The 15,401-nt window shown below is 35.8% G+C and overlaps 1 long non-coding RNA gene across 3 annotated transcripts in view; it reads left to right on the forward strand.

Moving 5' to 3' along the window:
- LOC147917303 (uncharacterized) overlaps window positions 1-15,401 on the forward strand; it is a 251,280-nt gene that overhangs the window by 193,521 nt on the left and 42,358 nt on the right. For all 3 annotated transcript variants that reach the window (XR_015551988.1, XR_015551986.1, XR_015551987.1), the window contains exon 2: window positions 296-742. This is a non-coding gene — a long non-coding RNA (uncharacterized LOC147917303). The remainder of the gene's footprint in view (window positions 1-295; window positions 743-15,401) is intronic.

Genomic DNA, 15,401 nt, shown 5'->3' on the forward strand with positions numbered 1-15,401 from the left:
TTAGAAGGAAAAAACCAAAGAATCCTCTAATGCTTTTGCCTTCATTTAAGCTTGCTTCTTCCTGCTATTCCTCAGCTGGCTGAATAGATGCAGTGTCCCTGGTTCTCTTCATTAGCAAAGAATTCAGCATATCGTTTTCAAAGTGAGTCTTTTATGCAACTATGGCTTGAAGTGATCTCTTCTAATGAGTTTTAGCAATTATATTAATAAGGGTATAGCAGGTTATGCTGTGGTAACAAATGGACCCTGAAATCTCTGGATTAATACATCAAAGTTTATGTCTTTCTCCTTCTAGTGTCTAAAGTTGGCAAGCCCAGAGCTCTGCTCCACAAAGTCACTCAGGCTTTTGGTAGCTCCACCATGATGGGACACTGCCATTTCAAAATAAATAAAGTGGCTACAGGGTATGCTGTGGCAAGAAAGGCAGAACGTGAAGAACTCGCACCCTCATTTTCACTTCTACTCGCTTGGCAAGGGAGTCTAGGAAATCCAGGAAGAGGAAAAGGAACAAGAAACAGTAAGAACTGACTTTACATCCAGGAAGTTACCTCTCCTAGGAGGAAGCTCTGTGAGCTCAACAGATCACTGGACTTGGAGGCAAGAGAACTGTTTGATTTTGGACAAGTCACTTGGCTTTTCTGGGCCTTAACCTACAAAATGAGAAACTTTGATGAGACCGTGGGAAGAGGAACATTGGGACCTTAGAATCTTGTCCTGTCACACAGGCTCAAGGCTTTAGACGGTAAGTTTCATCATGTTGTAAGAATTAACTTACAATAATAAGCAAAAGATGTCTAATACTAAAATAGAATTAGATATTAAATCCAAAGGGGCCAAAAAACTTAAAACTTTCCTCCCTCCCTCATTCACTGCTCGGGAGCATCTTCCACCCAGCAAAATAGCCTTGAATGGCAGGGCAAACATATAATGGCTTTCCTCTCCTGTTACAATTGGAATTCCTCTGTTAAACAAGGATGGGTCCAGAGTTTGGACCAAATTAGAGTCTTCAGAAAACAAAATAGAAAAGGTGAATAATGTCTCATTATTTTATATATAGTATCTGATATTTATGATTTTTAATACCAAACAAGAAGCACTATGATATCTAATAAAACTAGGGTTCTTCAATGTTTTTGAGTGGAAACTGAATATCATAAAATATCAAGAACTCACAATGACAAGATGATTTTCTGGAACTCTCAGAATAAAAGGGAAAGGGGGCTCCATTAGGCTATTTCTCTTGGTAAGATTTCTACTCTCCATCACAATTCTGGTGTCATTATATGGATATGGGTAAAGTGTTGGATTAGAAAATGATCTGAATTGATAGGAAAAACCTAGAAAGTTGTTTTAATTTGGGAGTTTATAAAATATTTGAGAATACCTCTTTCTCTGAGGCATAATTAGCCTGGTCTTTGCTTGACTGACAGATGACATGGGAAAAGCCCTGTGTCCAATGAAATCAGTTCTGTCATGCAAATAATTTCTCCTTTAATTTGAATTATACCAGGATCACAGAGGCCATGGCTACTAGAGCGAAAATATAATTAGTAAGTTATTACAATTATAAAGCCATACACTATGTCTGCATGGGGAGTGATACCTTAGCTCCAGTCTTAAATCTAGGTAAGTATCAGAGCCAATATCAAGTTTGGCCTTAAATTTAATGCCATGTAACAAGACACTGCACAAGCAAACCAAAGAATGTGATGGTTTGCCTAAATAAGGTTCCAAGATGTTGTCCCCAAAGTGCTGAGGAAGCTCACAGACAGTAGTACAATGATGTTATAGAGGAACCAGAGCAGATTCAATGTTATGTTATCTACAATTTTTATCAGACTCAAACTCAACACAAATATCAATGAAGTCATCTGTATTCATAGAACAGCTAAGAAATGACAGATATTAATCCTACAGAGAAGAAACTATTTTTTGAATACCTCTTCTACAATTCTGTTTCATGTTATTAATATTGAAATGATCTCCTCACAAAAATAAATACTCAAAATAAACCAAAAGTGAGGGAGGAAATAGAAGGAAGCAAAAAGTCATGGTATTTCAGGATCTTTCAGAAAGAAGGGAAGGAGCAGGACTTTGGGAATGAAGGAGTAAGGAGCTGGGCAGACTCTCTCCAAAGAAACACAACAATTTAACTGGTGCAAATTATAAAAAACAAAAAATCATTAATCATTTACTTTCTCTGGAAATCATCCTAAATACATACAGCAAATGGAGAAACATTCATTCAAGAAAACCTACTAAATCTCACCAAGAAGAGTGAGAGTCTGTGGTATTTGAGCCGTGACCCAGTCCATTACACCCATTCCCCAGCTCCTGTGAAGCTCTACCCAGGGCATGTACAGCCAAGAAGACAGGAGCTCCCTCTCCCTCCAACTCCCAGTTTGAAGCTACAGTTTCACCCCAGGAGGAGGAGGCTACTGGCATTTCTCATCTCCCCCTCCCATAAGCCCCATGTTGTAGAAGCTCTATTCCAGGCAGGTGAGGCCAACTGGATTGGGTCTGTATTCCCCCACCCAGCTGCCACCTGTAGGGCGAAAGTTCTACCCCAGGTGCTGCAGGCTGAGAATACTGGGGCCCTAATCACCCCTGCCCCTACTCACTCATAGGATGGAAGTTCCACACTGAGAGGGGCAAGGCAAGAAGAAGCAACACTGACAGAACTGAAGAGAGAAACAGGCAATTCAACAATGAGAATCGGAGACTTCATTATCCCACTTCCAATAATGGGTAGAACAACCTGGCAGAAGATGAACAAGGAAATAGAAGACTTGAAGAATTCTATAAACCAACTAGAACTAACAAATCTCTCTAGAACACTCCACTAAACAATAGTAGAACACACATTCTTCTCAAGCACACACAGAACATTCTCCAGAGTAGACAATATGCTAAGCCATAAAACAAACCTCAATAAATTTAATATAATTGAAATAATAGAATGGTATGTTTTCAGACCACATAGGAATTAAATTAGAAATCAATAACTGAAGGAAACTTGGGAAATTGACAAATATCTGGAAATCATCACACTAATAACCAATTGGTCAGAGAAGAAATTACGAGCGATACTAGAAACTATTTTGAGATGAATGAAAATGAAAATACAAAATAAAACTTATGGGATACAGCTAAATCATTGCTCAGAGTAAAACTTATAGCTGTAAATGCCTGTATTAACAAAGAAGAAAGATCTCAATGAATAACCTTATGTTCCACCTTAAGAAACTAGAAAAATAAGAACACAAAGCAAGCAGAAGGAAGAAGACAATAACTATGAGAGTAGAAATAAATGAAATAGAGAATAAAAATATAATAGAGAACATCAACAAAACCAAAAGTTTGTTCTTTGAAAAGATTGAAAAAGTTGACAAATCTTTTGCTAGAATGATCAACAAAAAAAGAGAGTAGATGCAAATTACCAAAATCAGGAACAAAATCAGTACGTGATTACCAACCTTACAGAAATAGAACACATTATAAGAGAATACTATGTATAACTGTATGCCGACAAATCAGATAACTTAGATTAAATGGACAAATTCCTAGAAAAACACAAATTACCAAAACTGACTCAAGAATAAAAAGAAAATCTTAGTAGGCCAATGGTGAACAAAAAGATAGAATTAGTCACTTAAAAACTTCCCACCAAGAAAAGTCCAGGCCCAGCTGGGCCATTGGTGAATTCTACCAAGTATTCAAAAAAAAAAAAAAATTAATACCAGTCCTTTACAAACTCTCCCAAAAAAATAGAACAGGAGGGAACACTTCCCAACTCATCCTATGATACTAGTATTACTCTGATACAAAAGACATCATAAGAAATGAAAACTACAGAATAATATCCCTTATGAATATAAAAGCAAAAATCCTAAACAAAATACCAACAAAGTGAATCTCACCACATATAAAAAATACAATATACCAAGGCCAAGTGGAAATTATACTAGGAATGCAAGCCTGGTTTAACATCTGAAAATCAATTATATAATCACTATATTAATAGCATAAAGGGCAAAAATCATTAAATCATCACAGTAGAGACAAAAGAAGTATCTAACAAACTCCAGTACTCACTCACAATAAAAACACTCAGCTAACTAGGATTAGAAGGAAACACCCTGATACAAGGCATCTACAAAAAACCTGTAGCTAACATATGTAATGGTGAAAGAAAAAAATGAATGCTTGCTTTCCCCCTAAGATCAGGAAGAAGATAAGAATGTCTGTTCTCACCATTTCTATTCAACATTGTACTGGAGGTTCTAGTCATAGTAATTAGAAAACAAAAGAAATAAAAGGCATCTAGATTGGAAAGGAGGGAGTGAAACTCTCTTTATTCGTAGATGACATGATCTCGTACATAGAAAATCCTAAAGAATCCACTAAAACATTATCAGAACTAATAAACAAGTTCAGGAAAGTTCTAGCGGAAATGATAAGTTACAAAAATCTATTAAATTTATATACACTAACAATGAAAAATCCAAAAATGAAATTAAAACAATTCCATTTACAGTGGCATCAAAAAGAATAAAATACTTATATATGCATTCTACAAAAGAAGTACAAAATATATCCTTAAAACTCCAAAATGTTGTTAAAAGAAATTAAAGGTCTAAATAAATGGAAAGACATCGCATATTCATGGATCAAAAAATAAAATACAGTTAAAAATTGCAATTCTTAAATTCATTTGTAGGTTCAATGCAAGCCATATTAAAATTCCAGATGGCATTTTTTTTTGCAGAAATTGACAAACTGATGTATGAGTTAAAATTCATATATAAAGGCAAGGAACCCAGAAGAGCTAAAACAATCTTGAAAAATAAGAACAAAGTTGGAGGACTCACCCTTTTTGATTTCAAAGCTTACCACAAAGCTCCAACAATAAATACAATGGGTCACTGCTGTAAAGATAGACATATAGATCAATGAAGCAGAATTGAAAGTCTAAAAATAAATCCTTACATTATGGTCAACTGATTTTGCACAAGGGTACAAAGATAATTGAATGGGGAAAGAATAGTCTTCTCAACAAATGGTGCTGGGAGAACTGGATAACCACATGCAAAAGAATAAAACTGGGCTCCTTCTTTATATCATACACAAAATTTAACTAAAAATTGATCATAGACCTAAATGTAAGAGCTAAAATGATAAAACTCTTAGAAGAAAACAAAGAGTTACTTTGGGCTAGGTAATGGTTTCTTAAATGTGACACCAAAAACACAAGTGATAAAAGAAAAAAACAGATAAATTAGACTATACAAAAATTAAAAACTTTTATCCTGAGAATAATAACATCAAGAAAGTGAAATGACAACCCACTGAACAGGAGAAAACACTTGCAAAGAATATATTTGATAAAGGATTTGTATTCAGAATATACAAAGAACCCTTACAACTCAATAATAAAAAGACAACCCAATTTAAAAATAGGCAAAGGATCTGAAAAGACTTGCCTCCAAGAAAGATACACAAATAGCCAATAAACACGTGAAACAATGTTCAACAACATTTTCCATCAGGGAAATGTAAATCAAAACCACAATGAGTTATTACTTCACTTCACTAGGATAGCTATAATAAAAAAAAGGGAGACAACATTAAGTATTGGGGAAAAGGTGGAGAAATTGGAATCCTCACATGCTAGTAGGAGTGTAAAATGATGTAATCACTTTGAGTTTAGTAGTTCCTCAAATGGCTAAACAAAGAGAGACCATAAGACCTAACAATTCCACTCCTAGGTATCAACCCAAGAGAAACGAAAACATACATTTACACAAAAACTTGTGCATGAATGTTCATAGCAATATCCTTCATACAAACTAAAAAGTGACCATTAACAGATGAATGGATAAATAAAACATGCTATATTCATACAATGGAATATTATTCAGCCATAAGAAGAAATTAAGTACTGATACATACTACAACATAGATGAAACTTGAAAACAGGCTAAGTGAAAGAAGCCACTTACAAAAGACCACATATTGTATGACTCCTTTTATATGAAATATCCAGAAGAGACACATCTGTAGAGACCTGAACTAAATTAGTGGTTGCCTAGAGCAGAGGGAGTGGGAGAAAGGGAGGAATGGGGAGTGACTACTAATGGATATGGATTTCTTTTGGCGAGGATGAACGTGTTCCAAAATTATATTGTGGTGATGGTAGCACAACCCTGTGGACATACTAATAAATGTTGACTTTTACACTTTAAATGGATAAACTGTACAGCATGTGAATTATATCTCAATAACATTGTTTAGAATTTTTTAAAGAAAGTAAAAAAAATCACACATTTACATGCTGCACACACCTCCAAAAATAAAATATCTTTTCTCATTTCTGTGTTGCTAGAACTTGAAACCCAGGACAGGGACAGTCCTGAATCAGGGAGGCTGGTTGGAGTTAGAGGACATTAGGTTTTCAACGTTTAGGGACTGATGCATAGAACTTCAAAGGAATAAGCTTATTTTCCTTTACTGCAGACAGAACAACCAACCAACCCTCTCGACCAAGAAAAACCCCCACATATTTCTGAAGAAATTTCCTTGGTTATGGCTTTGGTTTGGAAGAATCTCAATCTATTTTATATAGCTCTTTTTAATCAGCCAAGAGGATGTCATTAAGAGAGGAATCTGAACAGCACTAAATCAAAGGATTGCCCTGGTTTGCTGGAACACAATTATGTGATGAAAGCTTGGGGCTTCTGGGGATTTGGGTGAATTGAGGACTTCGGGGCAACGAGTGTTGGTACTGAGTGTGTCCGTACCCATGCTGTGTTCTTTGCATAACCTGTTTCTATTTGCCCAGGGCAATTCTACAGCAATATTAGAGCAAAACATGAGGGCATGATTGAACAAGTCTAGTTCCCTCTTCCAAGGAATCAAAGGCCCAGATAACTGAGCTTAGCTCAGTGTAGATCTCAGAAAATGCAGTTAGTCATGGAGGAGAGGCATTGAGGAGCAGGATGACGAAAGAAGGAGCCAAAACCAGGTTGGCAGACAAAAGAGAGGACACCCAGTTAAACCTAAATTTCCAATAAACAATAAACTTTTTTTAGCATAAATATATCCCAAATACTGCACGGGACATATTTTTATTTGCTAAATTTGTGTATTTGTATTTATATTTGCTAAATATGGCAACTCTAATCCAGTGGACAAAGCTAGTTAATGAAACATCTTTACAACCACTTGGCAATTACAAAGGCTGGGAAGAGGGAGAAGCTCTCAGGAGATGGAGATTGGGAGAAAAGGAGAGGAAAGCTAGGGGCAAAGTTTGGAAGAGCCTACAGCAGCAGATGGTTAGAGAATTTTGTAGCTCAGTTTTACAGCCTCAGGTAAAGAAATCATTAAAGATACCTATCCACTATGGGCAGAACATAGGACGATCCCAATTATTTCATGACATGAAACTCATCATATAAACACTCAAGAACCTCCCTGAGCCATATGAAGATTATTCCCAGCTAACATATGACCATTGGCAATAGTTGCAAGAACCTGCTACCTTCAGGGACTCCCGAATAATGGCACTTTTTGACTTGACCTCTCAAAAGCATAAAGTCCTGTATTCCCACCCCTGATGACCCTGAGCAATCTCTAATGCAGCTATCCCGTGAAATCTTCCTCAAAGAAATAGAAATGATATGATACTTCCATTGCCAGCTGAAGTCCTCAAAAGCAATAGGAGAATGAGAAAAGGCAAAGCTAATGATGTCCATTCAGACATGGAGAATGAGGAGTCCCCAAGAACTTGGAAATAAAGGTGAGTACCCTCAAAGCTAAACTAGGAAAATCTACCCTAAATCAGTGTGATTTGCCACTTGGGGGAGTAAACCAAGAGATGACTTGTAATGTGTCACTGAAGCATTAGAGAGCAACCAAAAAATTAAAAGTGATGTGAGTGTGACCTCAAGAAGGTAGACATGGAATGTGAGTGTAATTTATAGTGTGAATATAATGGAATTCGTCAAACATGGAAGCCTGAATAAATAAATTCAGAAGGAAAAGCTGGCAGTGTCCATCACAGCAATGTCCTAAAAGTACATATCTTGGCTAAGCATACAGAAGTATCATGATTTGTTTGGCTTGTAGCTTTCCATGAGCCTTGTGAATAAGGTGAAAATGTGTTGCTCAGGCTGACCTGAGTATTCAGGTCACTGTAAACAATAGCCTATACTCCGGCTTGTGTACATTAGCCGCTGGGAGTTGGGTTAAATGTGAATCCATCCCTGAGAGGCAGATCCACTCTCACCACATTAATAAACCAATCAGGTTTCACTGTCTGGAACACTTAAGGTGATCTTCTGGGCTCCCGTGAATGGCCTAAGGAAAGCCTTTGGTGACTTGTCCAAACAGCCAGCCAGGCTTCTCAGGGCAATACCCCAGGGCTCATTGCCTATCTCCTTCAAACAGAAATGCACAGAGTTCCTCGCCTAAAAGACATTCCCTAAATTCACATGATATTGTCTTTATATCACATTGCCTAATTCTCCCTCAATCCTGGTCAGCAACACATCCAGTGTGGATTGCCTTGTAGCTCAGAATCTAGAACTAACATGTCTGTGTTCTGACTCCTGTAGTGGCCTAGCCATAACAAAGATTATCAATTAACCATAGTCCCATCTCTGTTTTGTTTGTAAATGCTCATGACCTAAATTGTAATGGGGGGTTTTTTGGATGAATTAAATGAACCACTTCTTCTCACGTATCACACTACATAAAAGCTTTTGTTAGGTTGAGGCTGACCTCCTAATTGTGAATGGCTTGTCAAAAACTATGGAGTTGCAACAGGAGGGCAAAGGGGAAGAGTTAGACAACTATCTGATTTTAGAGGTTAGGTCCCCTAGTTATTGCAGACAGACACTCTGAGCCATAAATAAGGTATGAGAATGCTTTGGGTGGAAGAACAAACGCCTCTTAAATAAAAGATTGCTACCAGCAGGGAGGTAACACATCTCTAACAGTAGTTTCTAAACTCTTCTAACTCTTGATCTTCACCTGTCAAAGACTTATATAAGCTTCATACCTTATGTACGCACTGAAAAATGAAGTTCAAATTTACCAGTAAGTCATATAATGATACTAGTAACAACAGCTAGCACTTACTGAGGATTTATAGTGTGGCAGACACTCGGCTAAGTTCTTTACGTCTATGTCTTGACATGTTCACACTTAAAGAATCAGGACTGTCACCATGGATGTGTTTGGAGCACTTCACTCCAGTCTGTAATATTCATGATGACTGTGTTGCTAGCTTCATGATTTCATCCTAAAATAGTCTGATCATCTCCTTTGAGAATCGATAACCTTAGGCTCCATGAGTGTAGAAGGGGGCTATGGAGAATAACAGCTTTCTCCTTCCCTACCCTATCATCTTTCTCTAATCAGTATCTAATCAAAATCACTGCAAGCATATGAAATTACCACAACTGCTCCACTCTGTTTCTTTAATACATTTTTTCTCTTATTTTATTTCAATTATTATTAAATATTTCAAAGTTAAAAATGAGTAAAGATGGTAATATTTTTAATGTGTTAACATTTGATCATATTTACTCGCTTTTTTTTTTTTTTTTTTGGTGAGGAAGATTGGATCTGAGCTAACATCTGTTGCCAATCCTCCCCTTTTTGCTTGAGGAAGATTGGCCCTGAGCTAACATCTTTGCCAATCTTCCTCCAGTTTGTATGTGGGTCACCATCACAGCATGGCTTGCCGAGTGGTGTAGTTCTGAGCCAGGGATCCAAACACGAGAACCCTGGGCTGCCAAAGTGGAAAGTGCAGAACTTAACCACTATGCCACCAGGCTGACCCTTTACTCTCATTTTTTTTTAAATAATATATTAAAGACATAGTAGAAACTCACTATATATTTTTAAAAGTTTTCTTACATATTTCTATACTTAAAAAATGTACATATTAATAAACAATATACAAAATAGTTTTTTGTGTTTATAAAAATAGACAAAGTATATGATATGCATGGCCCTACAACTTGCTTTTTTTTCACTCAACATTACTTTTTGGGCTGTATGTATGCTGAGTCATATAGATTAAATTTATTAACCCTAAAAATTTCAATTATATGAATATGCCACTACTTATTTTTCTATTCATCAATTTGATTCCTGATCGTTTATTTCGGTTGCTTTCAATCTGGGTTGATTACAAGTAGAACAGCAGTGAAGATACGCAAGAATTTCCCTAATGTATCTTCCTAGCAGTGGGATTGCTGGGTCATAAGGTATTAGGTATGTACATCTTCAGCCTGTTTTGTGGGGATTAACTGAGTTAATATATTAAAGTGATTAGCAGTGCTCGGCAGGAAACAAGCGCCCGTTAACATTTGAGGTGTAGTGGCTACAGATGTTTTACATTTTGATGCAAACTATCAATCTTTTTTTGGTTTTTTTTTTTTTTGCATCTTGTCTTAGAGAATTCTTTCGCTACTATGATGTTATGATATGCTTCTACATGTATTAAGTTTTTGAACTTTTTTCATTTTGAGATTTTTAATTCATTTGTAATTTATTCTAGTGTGTGCTGTGAGCTAAAACAGTAACTTTTTATGAAAGATAAGCAATCATCACAAACCCCTATCTTATCCCCAACTGACTGGCAATGCTATCTTCATCATATTGTGTGACTCCATGTGTGTGGTGTCTTTCTGGGCTCTCTATTCAATACCATAGGAATAAATGTTTACATTCTTAATCTCAGTGAGCCTCAGTTTCATTTATAAAATGGAGATAAAATCATATCTATTTCATAGGTTGCTGAGAATTAAATAAATTAACATATGCAGAGTTCTTAGAATAGGTATACAGTAAGTAAAACATACAAGTTAGCTACTGTACTAGTTAATTTTATGTCAGTTTGAGGCCATGGAGTGCCCAGATAATTGGTCAAACGTTATTCTGGACATGTCTGTAAGAGTGTTTTTGGACAAGATTAACATTTGAATCAGTAGACTGAGTAAAGCAGATTGCCGTTCCTCACGTGGGTGGCCCTCACTCAATCAACTGAAGACCTGACTAGAACAAAAAGGCTGAGTAAGAAAGAACTTCTGCTTGATGGGCTGAGCTGGGACATCAGTCTTCTCCTGCACTCAGACTGGAACTTACACCATCAGCTTTTGAGTGCAGAATGGAATTACACAGTTGACTCTCCCACCTCTCCAGTTTGCTGACTGTAGATCTTGGGACTTCTCAGCCTCCATAATTTTATGAGCTAATTTATTATAAGAAATCTCAATCAATCTCTGTCTCTCTCTCTCCCCCTCTCTGTATATCTCTATTAGTTCTATTTCTCTGGAGAACTCTAAGTTTACGATTTTTTTGATAGAGCAAGTTTTCTTTATTATTCAAAACTTTCTTCACTTCCTTAGATCTTCATTCTTTCACATGACTTTTGGAATCAGATTTTCAAATTTCTAAAAATTCCCTGGGGATTTGAATCAGAAATGCAATGAGTTCACAGATTTAAGAGAATTGAGATTTCGCAATGCTGAGTCTGACCTCCGTAAATAGGTTATATCCCCCCCACTTTTCTTTTTTGAGCTTTATTTTTTCAATATTCTAATTTTCCACATGAACTAATACAGTTTCTATAAGATTTGTTCCTAGTTACCATTTTTTTTTACTATTATAAATGAAATTTTTTTTTTACAAATTCATTTTTGTTACTGTATAGGAATTCTGCCAAGTTTTATATATGAATCTTGCATTCAACAAGCTTGCTGAATTTTTTAATTAATGTTAATAATTTATTTGTTTGGTACCCTGAACGTTCTGTGCACACATTGTTTAAACTGCAGTTGATACCAGGATTGTCTTTTTTTTCTATACATTTCTATACATTTTTATTATTCTTGTCTTTTTGCATTGTTTAAGATTTCCAGTGAAACTTTTATCAATGTCCTAGCCTTCTGAAACATATATGATATAATGTTTGCCTTTACTGCCCCGAGAAACATGCTATAAGAAATAGGTCTGTAGCCATTTGTCTAGTTAATTGCTCTGATTTGAAAGATTCAGGAGGGCCAAATGGTTACAACCTGAACTAGGCCCCCAGTTTAAGTCCCTAAGGTGCCAGGAAGACTGGTGTCCTATCTCCCTCGGTATTTACATTTCAAAGGGTATGAACGCCAAACCTTGAACATATCTCTAGGTCTTAAAAGCCAGAGACACTAGCCATTTATCCGGCCCTCGGAAAGACATATTTACATTCCAAAAGGTTAGAGTGAGAATCCAGGATCCTTTCCATCCCCTCTCAAATGAGTAAAAATATATTTCTTTCCTTTCCTGAGGGAAGCAGGGTGGCTCTCTCTCTCCTGTATATAAAAGGAGTAAATCTATTGTTCTCCATCCCTCACCTATGGAGTGTTAGGCTACTCATGGAGGAGGTTTCTCTATCTGGCTTTTTTGTGTTATCCCAGGGATGAAATGGGGGAGAAGAAGTTATACGCTTATTATTTACTATAAGATAATTAATAATAAATCTGTCTCTCATCCAGAACACCTCATAGGCCATTCAGGATAAAATTAATAAACATGAATGTTAAAAACTCACCACATTAATAGATTTTTCTAATGTTAAATCACTTCTGCCTTCCCAAGACAAACCCTAATTGATGATGATATATTTAATTTAAATATTTTTCATGTTCAATGTGCCAACATTATATTTAGAACTTCTGCATCAATGTTCATATAGAGATTATCTTGTGATTTTATTTCCTTATTTTGTCATTTGGTATTAAGGTTACACTGACTTTATAAATGGTTGGTAGTTTTAGGTTCTTTCTCTGTGACAGTTTGCACAAAATAAAAATCATCTCTCTAGAAGGATCGTTTAATGCATTCTGTAATACCACCTTAGTCTGGTGTTTTGATGGGGGAGGGCAAAGGGCAACCAATACAAAATCTTTAGTGCTTGTAGTTTATTTTCTTCTTACGTCAATTCTTATCATTTATAGTTTCCAAATAAGTTGTTCACAATTATTGTCATAACGTTTTATAGTAGTTTGTAAGACCAACATGATTATCCTTGTGGACTGCCAACTTTAGTCCACAGGCACCTTTCTGGCTTTGCATTAATTTTTGTATCTGAGATCTTTGCTTTTTTGCTTTTGAGCTCAGATTTACTTATTTATTTACTTACCTACTTACTATTTATATTTTATCCAGCCTTTGATGTGTTTGGAACATGAATGATATTTCTTATATCAGCTTACTCTTTCATATTGATCAGAAAACTGCACTTCATTTCCTCTCAATGACTGTGTTTTTAGCTCCTTTTCTCAGCTTTTTATCCCAGTTTCTGGCGAAATATACTGTGAAAATATACTGTGAAAATATACTTTTTCAAGTACTGTCAGTCCAGCACTTTTTCATCTGGTTTTTCTGAGGTTGGTGTACTGTAGCCATATTACCAGGGCTATCTGGTGACACCAAATTGCTAGGCAAAAAAATGTTTATAAACATGTACTTATTTGGCATAACTGGTCATAGAACTAAACTGTAACTTTCCACTGAGAGATGACATTTAAGCCTGCAGAAACTCCACAATTCCTCAGTCAAAGGAAAGAGAAAGGAAATTCACATTACATTTGCTGGGAATTGAATAATTAATCAGCAACATGAAAAATACAGAGAAATGAACAACATAAATCAAGTTGCACTCATTCTGTTCTAAAAACTTAGGCCTTAGCTACAGAGTTCATCTGAACTATCACATACGAATCAAAACTTTCCATTGTCTTCCTCATGCAGTCACCATTATACTTCAGCTTGTTCCCAACGCCATGGTCTTCAACCGGATCAAACCAAATATTTTACCCAAACCTGCTGATGAGCACCTGTTAGCATAATCCTTTTGCTTTGGCTCCTCCTTGTCATTAGTCAAATTCCTTAAATTCTAAGCAATCATCCGAATTTTGTTGATGAATAAAATGCAAGTCTCATTTCCCTACTGAATCAATTACTGTCTTATTTTTCAAGATTGTCATATGGCCTATAGTAATATTCACATATAAGGATGAATAGAATCTTAGGTCTGATAATTATGCTTAATATTTCTTTTTATTTTTGCAAGAGGAAATTTAGGCTAAGAAAGGTTAAATAACTTGCACTGGGACACATACATGTAGACAATGGCAGAGCACACCTTGAACTTAGTTCTCCTCACTCCTAGTCCTGTGCTTTTCCCGCTGTTTCATGTTTCCCCTCTTTCCTTTTTCCCTTTTTTAACTTTAGCATTCTGAATCACCTAGAAGACAGTACAAGAGGCTCATGGGAATTAAGAGCCATACTTATTTGCCAACAACCACCAATCTTTTTAAAAACTGAAATAAAGTCTTATATTGCAGCATTTAATTTAAAAACTGAAAATGGCCTTGCTAGACTCGAGTAGATTTATGGTTCTTTATAATTAAAAATGTCTGTTGTAAACAAGAGAGTTTAAATGATTGCTGCTAAGTAATGCACAGACATGTTACAAAAACAAAAAAACTTATACCCAATGAATATTATACCTATTACAAAATCAAATCGAAAAGTAGTTGTTTTAGTGATAATCTGAAACCTCAGGAATTACGGGTTAATATGGTAAGGAGAAAGAGGGCAATTAACTAACATTATTTGAGTGCCTATTTTGGCAGCAGGGAGTAGTAAACATTTTGCATCATTTAGCTCAGTTAATCTTAAAACAAAAGGGAATCACCAGAACTTCACTAGCTAGTTATACTGACTTAATTTTAAAACATTAGCATATATTCTTAAATATAAGCAAGCATCCTTAACTTTGTAGCCACAGGTAAATTTGATGAAAATGTCACAGCAGACAGCTATGCTATAATAATATTCTAGAGTATAATTCATACTGGGCATTATGAAATTTTCTCAATAATTTTGAAGAAATAGCATACAGTTTGTTCATGACTAGAATTTGCAATCAAAATACCTTTGGGTTCCAAACATTTTTCTCAATATATATCTTCTTAGAATATTTTCATCTGGTTAAATTGCTTTATTTGACTGGCACTGCCAGGAATTTATCAACACTGTAACCAATCTGATAACATTTTGGGTTTTACCAGTTATGCAATCACCTCTGAATTCCTCACCAATCAAAGCATTTCCAAAAGCTCTGGGGTAATCCTGATCATTTACAGCATTTATTTATCAGCTAGACATTGTTTCTAGAAAACTATGGTACTCTGAGTACTTTGTAGTAAAGGTGAGCTCTGCACCTTTCACAATCCTTCGAAACAAATGGAAACATCTAAGTGACTTAGAATGCCATAGATATAAGGATAGGGAAGAGGAAGTGAGCAATATGATCCAGTGGAAGGAACAGTGGGCTGAAA

The sequence above is a fragment of the Ceratotherium simum genome, chromosome 4, assembly GCF_057802395.1.
Source record: "Ceratotherium simum simum isolate JZ-2026a chromosome 4, ASM5780239v1, whole genome shotgun sequence".
In the NCBI taxonomy this organism is placed as follows: domain Eukaryota; kingdom Metazoa; phylum Chordata; class Mammalia; order Perissodactyla; family Rhinocerotidae; genus Ceratotherium; species Ceratotherium simum.